Source organism: Herpailurus yagouaroundi, unplaced genomic scaffold (assembly GCF_014898765.1).
Source record: "Herpailurus yagouaroundi ecotype Mexico unplaced genomic scaffold, PumYag 210, whole genome shotgun sequence".
Taxonomy (NCBI): domain Eukaryota; kingdom Metazoa; phylum Chordata; class Mammalia; order Carnivora; family Felidae; genus Herpailurus; species Herpailurus yagouaroundi.
In genome coordinates, this window is record NW_024412441.1 from 5,971,054 (window position 1) to 5,986,742 (window position 15,689).

Sequence of the window (15,689 nt, forward strand, 5' to 3'; positions counted from 1 at the left end):
GCAGGTTCCAGGCTCTGAGCTGTCAGCACAGAGCCCGACGTGGGGCTTGAACCCACTGACTGTGAGATCAAGACCTGAGCAGAAGTCAGACACTTAACCAACTGAGCCACCCCAGTGCCCCAAAGTGTTCAGTTTTTAATAGGATGTGTTGGTGGGCACCCAGTAGGTGTTTGGATTATCTGACAAAACCAGCCCTGGTCCTGAAGAGCATTATCTGCATAGTATCACTAAATAAGGAGAAAAGAGTGCCCTTGCTGAAAGACAAAAGGAAAAATGTGTGACAGGGTCCTCCCAGAGACATGGTATCCCTGGGTACTTTAAAAATATGTTCCTACTCAAGGTCCCAGGGAAGGAAGGTGCTTGTAGGGGAGCAGACATAAGTGAACACCTTGCATGGGGCCACCCCACTACTTCCTGTTTCCTGGTGGACTAAGTGTGAATCTCCAACACTTGGTAGCAGGCCTTGTCTGCCAGGAATTTGTGCTTCCACCTCTATTTTAGCTTGCTTTGTGATCTCCAAACAAATCTAGTCTCCTTATTCACTTCATCAACCACAGGCAGGCCCAGAGCTGTGTCCCTGGGGAAGGTGAGCCAGTGTTGGATGATGAGGGTGATGAGGCCCCTCAGCCAGCCACCTCCTGGCTGCCATCTCCTTGCCCCCATCATTAGGTAGTAGTGGCCATTATGGTGATGATGGTTGACAGCCCTTCAGGGGATTGGTCTTATTTTAGCTACTCTTTGCTCACGTGTGTCAGGACTTTGTTAAAACCTCCCCCTGAGCTCTGGTGATTTGTTTTGTATTATTTCTCAGACCCAGGATACTATTTTGATTTAGAAAGTTTGCTTGCTTGTGCTGCAGCTGGTGGTGGCCACCAGATCCTTGGAGGAGAGGACCTGATGGTTGTCTGTTTTCATAGGTGCTGTGTCAGCTGTCCATTCAGTATTGATTTTTACACTGCTTCCTGTAGTCACTCCCCATTATGCTGCACTGGCCCGGGGCTGGTGCAGAGATTTTAACCTGAAATGTCTTGGTTGATTCTCTGGAAGCTGCTGACGCTCTGTCCTTTGGCTGCCCCCACCAGGTCTGCTGGGGCCCCCAGCTTGCCACTGACCTCCTTACTGTTGAGTTGAAAAGGTCTGGGAAGAGAGGGTATCCACACTCATAATTGCTAGGCATGGCAATTTGGCTTCAGCTCCTGAGGTTGCTTCAGTCTTGGGATGTAGGGTGGGAGGGGCTGAGTCAAAGAAAATTCTCAAAGGAAGATAGCATGCATTAATATCAGAAATCTGCAGAGTAAGACTTCGAAAAACATCCCATAAAAAGAAGTATACTGTATCTGGAAATGGCAATAAGGGTTAGTACCCTGCAAAATGAGTACCTCGTGCATGCTGTTGATAGCATTGGATGGATGCTGTGATGGTCAAAGGAGAGGGACCGCGCCCAGGGGCTGTGTTTGCTCCCACCCACTGCCTGAATGCTTTGTGAACCTTCCCTTTGTTCTCCATCCCCATGCACTCTTAGGTCTTGCAGGGTCTTAGAGCTCTGAGCTTGTGGCAAATGCTATACATGCTTGGTAAGGAAAATATCCAGAACTGTGGGCCACAGATGGGCCTGGAGGACATGGGAATATGCAGCTGGAGTGGAGAGTACTGTCTTTGGGGTTTAGGGGAAGTTGTAATTGGTGATACAGAGCAAGACCTGTTGGGGGGCCCAGGCTACCGGAGAATCAGAACTGTTCCTGGGAGGAAGGGGCAAATGATTTACTTGAGTGCCCACTGTGTATGATGCTTTACACACATTTTCTCATTTAATTGATACAGTATTCCAGGAAGAAGGTGTTGCTGTCACTTTTTTATCCAGGGGGAAATTGCACAGAGCTGCTGTGGGAAGGGGGTGACACCTCTTCCTCTCTGAGGAGAACATAGAAGACTGGTTTGGGCCTGTTCTGTGGACACTGGGTAGGGGCGGGGCAGCCTCCTAGCACCCACTTCCCAGGGGAAGAAGGCGGGCGGGGGGGGGGGGGGTTGGTTCAGGCTGTGGGAAGGACGTCTGTGCCCTGTGGAGGTGGAGGCGCAATTCTGGGGGAGGACCAGGCCATAGTGGCACTGCTCTAGCATGAGCTCAGAGGGGCTGAATCACACCCCCTCCACCCAACACACACTGAGCCCAAGACCCTCCGTGGTGGGGACACAGAGTTCACAATAGCTTCCCTGACTTCTCACTCTTCTCTCCAGGGCCTTGTTGGCCAAAGGCCCAGGCTCTGCTGATAGAGTACTGACAGATTTCCTAAAATAGGAAGCCTTGTCACCCACCCATTATCTCTCTTTGGCTGAGCTGGGTGGGGCCTCCTCACTAAAAATCTCTCTTTATAGATTTGTTTTACCAGAGAAAGCTTTGGCATGAAAGAGTGTGGCTGACTGGATGCCTTTGGTTCAAGGGCCAGTTTGAACCCATTGAAAGTGTGTTGAGCCCAGGGAGGGGGGGGGGCGGTAACTGGAATAATAGGGCTGGTTGGGGGCTGGACTGGAGTCTGCACTCTCACTTCCTGTTTGAAAGGGATGAAAGAAGCCCAGAGGACCTCACTGACTACTCAGCTGAGTTCCTTCCCTTCCTGCAGAGGCCCAAGGCCCGTGGGACACTGCAAGGAGTTCTAAGCTTGGTGTTAGAACAGCCAAATTCAAGTTCTGGTTATATTACTTTTCTAAGTAGAAGACCTGGAGCAAATCTTTCTGGGACTTTATTTTCTCATCTGTATAATGGATGGAAAAGTCCCTGTCCTGCCTACCCACAGGGTCGTAGTTCAGGTCCAGAGAGGCAGGCTCTGTGTGGGTCAAGTGCTGGGTCAACCCTGTGGTGTGCTCCACCTGATAAGAGACAAGATTTTGTTTGCTCAGAGATAACACCCAGGGCCTGGAACAGGAAAGGTGAGCTGAGGCCTGCCTGCCTAGTCAGAAAGCTTGCTTCTGTGTAGCTGTGACTGGGTCAGCCCCTCTCTCTCCCATAGCCTCTCTTTCACATTGATCATAAAAATAACCACACACCTTGTCTGTTTTGCTGTTTGGATTTTGCTTGGCAGCTTTAATTCACTCTTGGGTCACAGGAGCTTTTTCCTCCATCTACATTCCGTTGATCTGAAATCAGATTTCACCTAATGGAGCAGAATTTCTCATTCTCTTGTTGGTGAGGAGTGTGGGTTTTGTTTTTTAATCTTGTTTTGTTTTTACTGCTCAGAATTCCCCTGGATACACTTAGTTTTCTGATTTTGCCTGTGATTAGAGGGAGAGGCCATTGTAAGAACAGCAGTATGATAGTAACTTTCCCTTCCCCTCCCCAGTGTGATTCCATTGGGAAAAATAGTAAAGACTGAGACAGGGCAGACCCATTTCAAATCCCGATGGTGCTCCTCCTGAGTCTGTTCCAGGGCCGCAGACATGGGCCTATGGTGTTAGGCCCCATTCCTCTGCCGATGGCCATGGGAAGGACCCTCAGGGCACACTTGCACACTTAACCGCTGCCTCTGGAAGGCAGAGGCCTGGGGAAGTCTAATTGGAGTGGGGAACTCTCCTTCTCTCTTGCATGTTGGCTTTGGGTGTTGTGGATGGGAATGGAGAGAGAGAGAGAACTGCAGTAAACTACACAATGACACAATGGCTGAACCCACAGAGGTGTCCCAACCATTCATGCTTTACTGCAAGCAGAATCTTGCCCCAAGCCCCTTGTGAGCAGTGCGTTGGGACCCTCCATGCCTACCTTGGAGGCTGAAACCATGCCTGTTCCTCAGTGATAGATACAAAAAATAGCAGATAAAGTCCCTGTGTTTGAGGAACTCAAGACCTACCAGGGAGCTTAAAGTGATCTCCAAATTTGGGGCGCCTTGCTGGCTCAGTTGTTAGAGTATGCACCTCTTGATCTCGGGGCTGTGATTTCAAGCCCCACATTGGGCATAGGGATGTTAAAAAATCATTAAAAAAAAAAAAAAAGCAATCTCCAAATCATGAAAGATGAGGCAATTATTACCAAACAACTGGGTGTGTGGGTTTGAGTGTGAGTGGGTAGGTGTGAGGATGGCCACTTACCTGGGCTCACTTTGGCCTTCTGAACTGGCAGAGAGGAGGGGATTAACAATCTGCTTGTCTCTCTTCTTCCCTCTTTACCTCCCTTCCTTCTAATGGAAAACCTGCTAGGTCCTGGGTGGAGGTAGATGTTATAATAAGGGATTCGATAGTTCCTATGCAAGAGTGTCTGTGCCAGAGTTGGGGAGTACTACCTTAAGGGCCAACCTATCCTGCCTGAAGGGGCAGGATGTGGACTTGAACTAAAAGTTTCAGGGCAAATGAGCTTCATCCAAGCACATCATTTTAGACAGACCACATCCTAACCTCTGCTTCTTTACCTATTCTGTTCCTTTGCTCCTGCTTTTGAGTCTAAATCATTCACATAGATTCTGCCTCCACATAGGTGCCTTTCCCATGATTATCCCAGTGTCTGAATCAGAAAGACCCCTGACCTCACCCCTAAGGAAAAGTTTTGGTACTGAGCCCCCTTTCTCACCTTAACCAATCTACTGGTTTTGGTTCTGGTAAGTGACTTCAGCTCGGATGGAGCATACAGGACCTCAGATTAATTGAGGAGGTAAGACTAGAAACAAACTAATAAAGAAAAAATACTATGTTAATTCCAAGAGAACAGAATTCTGTAAACTCTACAAGGCCTTGGTTTTAGTCCTGAGGGAGAGTCAAGATTTGCATAAGTGGAAAGGAGAAGGGAGTGCATTCTTGGCAAGAGACAGGACTTTAGCAATGGCCCAGGGATGGAAATGTGCTTCACGAGTTCAGGGAGCAATGAGTAGACTGGTTTGCTAAAAAATTTATTGAGTGCCTCCTATGTGCGAGACACACAGAAGATAGAAAGGGTAACGAGTGATCTCTGTCCTCTGGGATTCCGTAGGGCTCTGAATCAGAAGTGCTCCCATCAGGACAGAAAAGCCTGGGTGTGCCTAAGGAATAAAGCAGAGACCACAACTGAGGGAGCAGGAAAGTGTACACTCTCCCAGCACAGAGGTATGGATGTCTAAAAAATGTGTGCTCAGGATATAATCTTAGTAAAGCTGCAGATTACATTTAAAGCAAACATTTACAAAGAGGATTGGCATGAGGAATGTGCACTGAGGGGGAGCGGCTCTGCAATGTGGAGCTTCTGAATTGCTGTGGTAGAATTAGCCAGCAAAAGAGGAAAGAAGACCAGCTGGGGGCCAGGCACAAATGTGTTTTGTATTAAAAAAAATTTTTTTTTTAAATTTCTGTTTATTTTTGAGAGACAGATGGAGTGTGAATGGAAAAGGGGCAAAAAAAAAGAGAGGGAGACACAGAAGCTGAAGCAGGCTCCAGGCTCTGAGCTGTCAGCACAGAGCCCAATGTGGGGCTCAAACTCAAGAGGTATGGGATCATGATCTGAGCTGAAGTCAGACACTTAACTAAGCCTCCCAGGCACCCCAGGCACCCCAGTTTTAAAGCAATCTCTCCAGCAGGGGCTCTTGCTAGTGATGTTTGTTATGTTGCTCTTGTCTTGGTGACCCTGGCAGCAGAGTCTTATGGGCCCAGGGAGGCTTTTCTAGGTTGCTAGATTCTTTGGCTTTTTGAACTTATCACAAGAAGTTGCTTTGGTTTCCTCTCACTGCACGCAGAGGAATGCCTATGGTCTCTGAAATAGAGTAACGCTTAACAGATCTCTGTGTCCTTGTAGCTGGAAAAATTGCTGAGGAGACAGATGATTTTTTTGTCCTTGCCTTTGGTCACCTGAGCATGTCCTGAACATAGCTAAATTCTAATGGTTTCTCTGAAGGAACTTTTACAAAAGCTGGTATATCATCCTTTAAAGTACAATCAAAAAGTAGCAAGGCATGAAATAAACACATAGGAGTGCCGATACAATGAATATTCATTTATTCAACAGGAATTTTTGTCCCTATTATGTTCCAGTCACTCTGCTAAGTACAAAACTAAGTGCCTATTAATAAAAGCCTCACTTGCACTATCCTCCTGAGTGCACAAGGTCAGAACACTCCTCAGCTGAGTGAACAAGGAATTTCAGGCACTGTTCTTCCAGTGCAAGCATAAACTGTCTACCAAATAGGAGGGACATGGTCTCTGGCAGTCATTTGGCCACACAGGCTTCAACTTCATCCCTGCCTTGGAACTTTGGAGCATACTAAGTTTCAGAAGAAAAGGCCTCAGTCCAGACGTGTGTATGCAGGAGGCATAATTCTGGGAGAGACAGGAAAACAATCTAATGAAGCAGGGAATAAAACCCAACGTGGAGCCCTGCAAAGCGGGGGCTCACCTCTGAAGAAGCTGGTTCCTTTACACAAGCAGGCACGCTCTGCATGTTCTCAACCCAGGGTTGGTGATCCTCATTGGAATTAGCCTGCTGGGTGAGAAGGTGTATTCCCAAGAACTGGGGGTGAGGTACAAGAGCCAAGATCTGAGCGTGTAGATGCCTGGAATCGACCCCATCCCCTGTGGGACAGGGTGGGCCCCTGCTGGTTGAGTCCAGAAGGCCCTAGGGAGAAAGTGTGCTGTGGGAGTTCAGTCTGTCTGTGTTCCTTCCTGCTCCCTTATTTGAGAACCAGACAGAACCAAGAGAAGAGGGATTGACACAGGATGGTGTCAGAGCATGTTCTGTGGAAGACTGGCCCGGGGCTTCTGAAGGTTAGCTTCTGGGTTGCCAAAAACACAGGGACTCTACTGTGGGACTGTTGTTTTAAGTAAAGATACCTATCAATATGAATCATTTGTTAGAAGAGCTAGGGTCCAGAAAGAGTGGAGACTGTGCTGCCCCTGGGTTTATTTTTGGGAGGTTCCTCTGACTCAGAGGATTAGGTGATCATTTGTACCTCAGTTTCTCCTACCCACAAAAACAGGATGAAACTCGCCTACTGCAGTATAGGGCTGTGGGAAAGTTAAAGAGAATAAGGAACATTTACATGCTCTTTAATACCTTTGAGGGAGGCAGGATTTTGGCCTGGTGAACATTTTCTATAGGAAAGCTACAGGGTGGTCTGAAAATTCTTCCTTCCTTCCTTCCTTCCTTCCTTCCTTCCTTCCTTCCTTCCTTCCTTCCTCCCTCCCTCCCTCCCTCCCTCCCTCCCTCCCTCCCTCCCTTCCTTCCTTTCTTCCTTCCTTTCTTTTAGGCTGTCTGCCCAGTGCAGAGCCAAGCAGGGGGCCCAAACTCATGACCCTGAGATCAAGACCTGAGCTGAGATCAAGAGTCAATTGCTCATCTGACTGAGCCACCCAGGCATCCCCCAAAATCTTTCTTAATAAGAAGCCAATCTCTTTGTTTGTGTCAATATTTTCTTCCTACTTCCCTTGTTATCATTCCCCCATAGTAATGAACCTCATATGATAATATTAGTAACTAATAATAAAAGCTATTATTGACTGGACAACTCCTATGTGTCAGTCATTCTGCTGGATATTACCTGATCTTGAATTCTTTTAATTTTTTTTAAGTGTTTATTTTTGAGAGAGGGAGGGAGGGAGGGAGGAACACAGCATGGGGGGTGGGCAGAGAGAGAGGGAGACACAGTCTGAAGCAGGCTCCAGTCTCTGAGCTGTCAGCACAGAGTCCAACGTGGAGCTCGAACCCATGAACCTGTGGGATCATGACCTGAGCCGAAGTCGGAAGCTCAACTGATTGAGCCACCAGGTGCCCCTACATGATCTTGAATTCTTAAAACAGATACAAAAGAGAGGTGTTATTAGTCTCCCATTATACTGTGGAAACTGAGGCTCTAAGAGATTTGTGGGAAGGGTAGAGGTGACCCACAAAGAAGTGGGAGAGCCAGGATTGTAACTCAGGTCCACCTAGTGCAAAGTCCTATCCTCTCCACTACACCCCACAGGCTCCCGGCTACTCTTTGCAGATTTCTGAGGGCACAAGAGCAGAATCTGCCCAGAGAAAGCAGCTCCTGGCAGAAGAGGTGACCACAGAATGCTTGGTACTAAACACAATGCTGTCAGTACCAGTGCTCAACCCAGTGATGTGTGTTTAGGCTGCCTGTGGTGTGTGTAGAAACCTGCACCTTCAGAGTTCCCAGCTGTGGAGGGTGACAGAACTCAGAAAAGGACAGAATTTGTTTGGGGAAGACTCCTCTCACACCCAGGTCCCTCTCCCTTCTTGAACTCGAGGGATGCAGCAAGCCTTCTGTATCCCATCTGACTGCTTGTTAAGGCATCAAGGCAAGGCAAGGGTCTCATTGGGCCCTGGGGATTGGGCCTCTGTCCCTTGGCTTCCAGAAAGCCCAGTCTTCTGGCAACATGGCTTACTTGGAAGCTGTTAACTTTGCCCTAGTTCATTTTATTGCATTCATATTTATCCTTTTTGTGGTGCTTTCAGACGGTGGGTGTGGTGGCTGATGAGTTGAAACCTGTCTTAACTATCCACTGAAGCTGGTTATTACCTGCTTAATGACAACAGATTGCAAAACAGTTTCCATGGCTCTCAGCACAGCCAGGCCTGCGTTGTCGTACATCTGTTGCTGAACAGGGTTTGCCATTCGGAAATGCAAGCACTTGGCTTCTTCGGCACGCTGTGGCCTGACACAATCGTTCTAGTGTTCCATGTCCTCTAAATGTCATTGTTGAGTAATCAGTATTGATTTTTGGTAGCTCTTTCAGAGGCCAGGCTGTCACTAACCCCTCTGGGGGGCATCCTAGCCTTTGATACCTGGAGGGTAACTGCTTGTTTTATTGATGGATTGCCAGGACCGAACTTCCCAGGTCTATCATTAGCTCTTCAGAGGAGTTTTTGTAAACAACATCCAGAATCCTTGTGAAATTTCCATATTGTGTAATCCTCATCAATACTGTGTATGTGAGACATTTCTTCTTCTTCTTTGTGGTAATCCCTACCTTGATGCTTAGTTATTTAGGTAAGGATGCACAATAAGGCAGAAATTTAGAGCCATTTCTTATACATGGTATTATTCTATTTTTTTAACTTTCCATAGCCTTCTCAGGAAATGATGCATTCCAATAGCATATTTTTTCTAGCATCTAAAATTTACCTCTTGAAGTAAAAAAAATTAAAAGATTCTTAACTTTCATAGTATAGTCCTTTCTTTTTTTTTTAATTATGTATATTTTTTGCTTTAACATCTATTTATTTTTGAAAGATAGAGACAGAGTGCGAGGAGGGCGCGGGGCAGAGAGAGAAGGAGACACAGAATCCAAACCAGGCTCCAGGCTCTGAGCACAAAACCTGATGTGGGGCTCGAAACCATGAACTGTGAGATCATGACCTGAGCTGACTTTGGACACTTAACCGACTGAGCCACCCAGGTGACCCTTCAATTTTTTTTAATGTTTATTTATTTGGAGAGAGGGAGAGAGTTGGGGAGAGGCAGAGAGAGAGAGAGGGATAGAGAGAATCTCAAGCAAGTTCCAAGCTGTCAGCACAGAGCCTGACACAGGGCTTGAATCCACAAACTAGGAGATCATGACCTGAGCTGAAATAAAGAATCAGAAGCTTAACTGACTGAGCACCCAGGAGCCCCTAGTCCTGGTTTTTGAAATATTACATATTTAAGGGAATGCAGTTTTTATTTTAATGTTGTAGGGCAATCAACATCAGGGATTATATAGTAATGCTGTAACTCAGTGATACTCTCTCAAGATGCTCAGATTCATGGGATTGGCCTTTTGTCCCCCAAATAGTTGTATTGCTATGTGTTTTTATTTATCTGAACTTTTAGCACTCTCCACTTTCTTTTCTCCCTACTGGCCTACGTCCCACTGCCTCTAATCCACAAGCTTATTTCTTAGAGTAGGATGAGGACTTGAAAATAGCTTCTATTTCCTGGACACATTCAGCATATGGATTTTGTGACAGCAGCCCTGTGGCTCAGAGGTCCTTTTCATTTACTCCAGAATTCACAGCTCTGCCGTAGATGGTGGAGGGTGCAGGAAGTCAGAGCCTCCAGTTCTCCAGGGTGTTTACTGGCATTGACATTGAGCAGAGCTGCCCCTTTGGAAAATGCATGTCAGCCTCTATGAGGACATTACAGGCTATGGATCCAGCACGTGTATGATAAGACTAGTGTCCTTTATCTCCGGTCCTCCCTTTAACAGAAGCCACTGCTCTGATTTCCATTTTAGCAAATAGTGGATGCTTAGTGGAACGACCTAGGTTTTCCTTCATCAGTCTCCAGAGGGAAATGTGACCCGTTTTGCCTTATGTTCCACTCCTTGGATGGGCAGGAGATGCCAACACAAAACTAAAGCATAGAACCAGCCACCCAACTTCTGAGCACTTCCGAGGATCCTTTGGTAAACTTCATAACACGTGTAATTTCTTCTTAAATGCCCATCTTCCCCATTAGACTGTGAGCTTGAGCTCCAACAAATAGGAAGACTGTGTCTCTTCTGCCTGTAGCCCCAGCCCCTGCAAAATGTTAGACACATAGTGGGCACTCAGGGAGTAGTTATTGGGCTGGCTTAAGTGTGTGAGGGCCCCTCATCAACTCTGTCATCTGAACAGCCTTGTAAGAATATTCACCAGACAGAGGTATATTTCAGATGAGGTGGTTGAGCTTGAGGAAAGGTTCTCCCCTGCAGAGCTGATTGGAAGTCTGTGCCATCTTCCTGGTTTTTGGCCTGGGATTGCAGTCCCACCGCGAAGTGGCTACCCTTTGCTCAGCTATGAAGGCTGGAAACCCACTGTGTGACTTTGCATGTGCCAAAAACAAGTCTATATTCCAGGTAGGGAGGCAATGGCAGCCCCGTGGGCGGAGTACGTTAGGCGCTCGTAAGCCTTGTGGGATTCGGAGAGGACAGAGAGATGGATGGAGGCTGAGGTAAGACTAGGACTCCCATGGTTGAGTCTTTGATATTTGGGTGACTCAGTCTCTTACCTCTGCCTGTCTTTGTGGGACCATTACTTTACAGTATTCCGTATTGCTTGCTTGTTTAAACTGCCACTTCTCCATCCTGGGCCTCTCTGGAGAGACAGCTGTAGGCTGGATGTAATAGGTATGGGGCATCTTCCCACCTTGATTTCTTCCTTCCTGGTCTCATTTTGCCATGTCATTGTTTGCCTCTTCCAGCTCCAATATTCCACTTTTCTTCACGTGCCCTTTCCTGCTGTCCCACCTCTCAGGTTTCCAGTCTTCCTTTCCCCACACGCTGCTGCTCATCTGAACACATACTGCCTAAGCGGGAGTCTGTTCACATCTCCTTTCCCATGCTTTTGCCTACAAACTAAGTATCTCCATGGCCCATCACTTCTGGGCTAGACTTTGCATTTTCCAAGATGAGAGTGAATTTTCCAGTACATTTATCTGCGTGTTAAACATTTACCTTCTATAATGAAGAGTGACACGCTCCCTAGAAAAGTAACATAATGGGGGCGCCTGGGTGGCGCAGTCGGTTAAGCGTCCGACTTCAGCCAGGTCACGATCTCGCGGTCCGTGAGTTCGAGCCCCGCGTCGGGCTCTGAGCTGATGGCTCGGAGCCTGGAGCCTGTTTCCGATTCTGTGTCTCCCTCTCTCTCTGCCCCTCCCCCATTCATGCTCTGTCTCTCTCTGTCCCAAAAATAAATAAACGTTGAAAAAAAAAATTAAAAAAAAAAAAAAAAAAAAGAAAAGTAACATAATGAAGATTCACCTTCCCAGGAACTTAGAACACTGTGTTGGCATTTATCTTTTCCTGCGAATCTCTTAAGACTTTCTGATAAAAAAGATAAAAGAATTTGGGACGTAAGTTAAACTTACATTCCTATCCATCCTGACCTTGGACATCCATTCACGGTTAGTGGGAATAAGACATTGCGTGGTATCAGTCAATGTCCTCTTGTCTAGCTTTGGGAATGCTTTGCTCACCTGCAGACAGAGAAGTAAATGGAGAGCATCAGATTCCCTTGGGAGGTGGGAGGAGTCTCAAGGGAATTGTTAACACTGATGAAGAGAGAAGTTTCCCCTTCTGTGATTAGAGGCAGGAGTAAAAACTTTGAGAGAGTCCACATGGTGAGCAATGAAGCCAAAGGGAGCAGGGCCCTGGTCTCCTGCTGCTAGCAGCAGTGAGCTCTGTGGATCTGTCTTCCACCAGTGGTAGCAGTGAAGAGCTACAGAGGAGGACTATCAGCCCCTCAGGCCAGGGACTCAAGGGACATGTTTGGGGATGATGGGGACTCCACAGGCAATTGAACTTGCAGGAAAAACTCTGGTGGAGAATTAAGATTCAAAGGCATTACAGTTGTTCCTTATTTGTCTCCCCCAGACTTGATGGGTGCACAACAGAAAGATTAGGTAAAGAACAAACTATGGCCCTTGCCCTCTGAGAGGATCACATTGTGATGGGATGGTTAGAGAAATGGGCACATATGTACATGATATGGGGGAGTGAACAGAGTTGGGGTGACGGGTAAGGAGAGAAAGTGTTGAATGTGAGCTGGGTGTGGGATTGGCCAACCTTAGTGAATCCAAATGGGAAGAGTGTTGTGGCCTTCATGGAAATCAATTAAAGTGACTGGTGTTTGTTTCTCTCTGTGACATAAATGCTGTCAATAATGCCGATGAAGAGATGAACACTAAACCTTCTTCATTCATTCTGACCAGATAAGATCATTAGTTTCCTAGAACATTTTCTTACTTGTTTATACTGAAACTTCTCCACTCTGATGTTCTCTGGTCAGCACAGGGGTAAATATTAATGGAGCCAGGAAATTAAGCTTAGCTGGGTTCAAGTAAAACCAACTATCCAAGGGGGGTTGGTGCCATGACCACTGCTCAGGACATTCTTATTCCATAAAGCTGGTTTCAGCATATGAGGTACAGAATTCCTGGAGATCAGTGATGGCAGGGATCATATGGATAACCAGGCACAGCTTCGCTCCTCTCCCACATGAGAAATCTGAGATCTGGAGAAGATAAGATCTTGCTCAAATTCAGAGTTGCAGAACCAGAAAAAGAATCCATGTCCTTCAATTGCTAGGTCAATGTGTTACCTCTTCTGCAGTATAGCCTCAAAGTACAATGTTCTCCACCTGGACTGGACTAAAGCACTTGACTCTAGAAGCCTCTTGGTGAACTAGAAAATAAAGCCATGCATTAAGCTCTAATCATTAATAATGCTTTGGTGTGGATGGTGATAATTTTCTCTTAAATCAACCAGGCCAATAAGCTAGGATTTAAGACTAACTTGCGGGGCGCCTGGGTGGCGCAGTCGGTTAAGCGTCCGACTTCAGCCAGGTCACGATCTCGCGCTCCGTGAGTTCGAGCCCCGCGTCGGGCTCTGGGCTGATGGCTCAGAGCCTGGAGCCTGTTTCCGATTCTGTGTCTCCCTCTCTCTCTGCCCCTCCCCCGTTCATGCTCTGTCTCTCTCTGTCCCAAAAATAAAAAAAAATAAAAAATAAAAAAAAAGACTAACTTGCTCCCCATCCTACTACTGGTAAAAAAACAAAAACAAAAAACTTCCCCCTTCTTTCCTCCTCCTGCTCTGCCCCAAAGCATGTGCCCATATTGGTCAGGGCAGGAGGATATTGATTATTATGGATTATCGATTATTATTGATTAGCCTAGAAAAATGCCATGTTGACTTTCTTGTTTGGGCCATGTCATAATTCTCTGTAGAGGAGGCAAAGCTTTGGGCTCTTCCTGTGTTTTTCTAGTTGCCATTTCTGTGATGGCAGTGCAACTGAAGATGTCTTAGTAAATCTCACAAAAACACATTCCCTCTTCACTCCTAGGAGATGAGGAGCAGAGGAGGAAAAACTATGAAACATTCCTTCTGTCAGCTAATGGGGTCATTGATGACCAGCATGATAAATGCCATTAGAAAAACTGACCCTAAAAAAAAAAAAATAGGCATTTTCTGTGTTTAAAAACTCCATTCTAGAGTTTTGTAAGTGACATCCTTTATCTGGAAATTTTAAAAAATGTTGAGGTTCCATTGTTCTTCTGTGAGGAACATGGGTCATGTGCCTTCCTGCCACTGGGTGAAAAATGAGAAGTTTGGATCAGCTTTCACCACTGAACATACACCCACTGCCTGGGCTAAGTCTTTCCTTTTCCTTTCCTTCCATGTCTTATCACAGAATTATGGGCTCTTCAAACTGGTCAATTAAAGACCATAAACATACATCTCTGATCACCTCCCTTTCCTACCCAAAACAGTGCTGAATGACTATAGAGTGGTCCCTGGACCAGCAGCTTCAGCATCATCTGGGGGCTTGTTAGAAATCAAATTCTTGGACCCCACCCAGACCCACTGATTCAGAAACTCTGCAGTAGGGGTGCCACAAACCCTGTAGTGATTTGGACCAGCACATTTGACCAGCACTGGACTCCAGCATGAAGTACTCTTGAGAGCTTGCCATCAAGGGACTTCACAGCATAGCCCCCAAGCCACCTGTTCAGCCTCCCGGTGCTTCCCTGTGCACACTCTGTGCTCTGGTTATGCTGAAGAGGTGCTTCGTTTTCATGCCTTACTGCCTTTGCTCAAATGCCTCCTCTACCTGGAATGCCCTCCCCACCCTCCCCCGTATCTGCCCAATTCTCCACCTAAAAGTTTTGCCTGCTGTAAATGCTGGCAGACACGTTTCTGATGATGGATATTTTAGTTTTAAAAGCAGAGATGGGGATCTCCAGTTACTCCCATGTCCATTGATCACTCTAATCACCTTAGCAGCACTGAAGGGCTGCTCCAGGTGACCGCTGGCAAACATCCTCTAATCAGCACATAGGTTAACTAACATTTGTACATTGCTTTCCTTCCAGGAGCCTCCGAAGGCAAGTGTTGTGACAGAAGAGGGGATGACTCAGTCCACACCTGTTGGGAAATCAGGATATAAAATCCAGTAGCACTGATGTGAGCAATGAACAATAATGGCAACCTATTTTTAAATGGCATGAGCCTTGATAATTATTACTTGCAGTATCTAGCCTCCCAAGCTGAATGCATCCTCAGGATGTGAAACTCATTCTAATAATTTAGGCACTGGAAAACACTGGAAGGCTTGTAGAAAATATATACTGTGAGCACAAGATATTCTGAGCAATGTGTTTACTTCTGTCTGGTTCCATGTGCTAAAATGACCGCCTTCATTATGAAAACCACAAACAAATTTTTTTTAATTTTTTTTAACGTTTATTTATTTTTGAGACAGAGAGAGACAGAGCATGAACGGGGGAGGGTCAGAGAGAGGGAGACACAGAATCCGAAACAGGCTCCAGGCTCTGAGCCATCAGCGCAGAGCCCGACGCGGGCCCCGAACTCACGGACTGTGAGATCATGACCTGAGCCGAAGTCGGCCGCTCAACTGACTGAGCCACCCAGGCGCCCCCCACAAACAAATTTTTAAATAATAGTCCTCAGGTCTCAGCAACTCTCCACAGGGCATTGATCACGATGGTCTACCATGACGGTCCCTACCATCTTTGAGGTATCATTTGGGTCTGTAGCCATTTGTATTTGTGGGGCAACCAGGCAACCTCTTAGTGCAGATGGATGATAATGAGTAACATGTCTTGCTTCCTCTGCAAGCTGTTGGGAAGATTAACTGGATCATAGGCCCCCCTCTAAATGACAACGTTTAATGTAAATGTCAGTTAATATTATTTTGACCACCTGGATGCCTACTCCAAAGTCAGAGACCTTCAGTTTCTCTTGACAAATGGAGAAATCATTCTTCT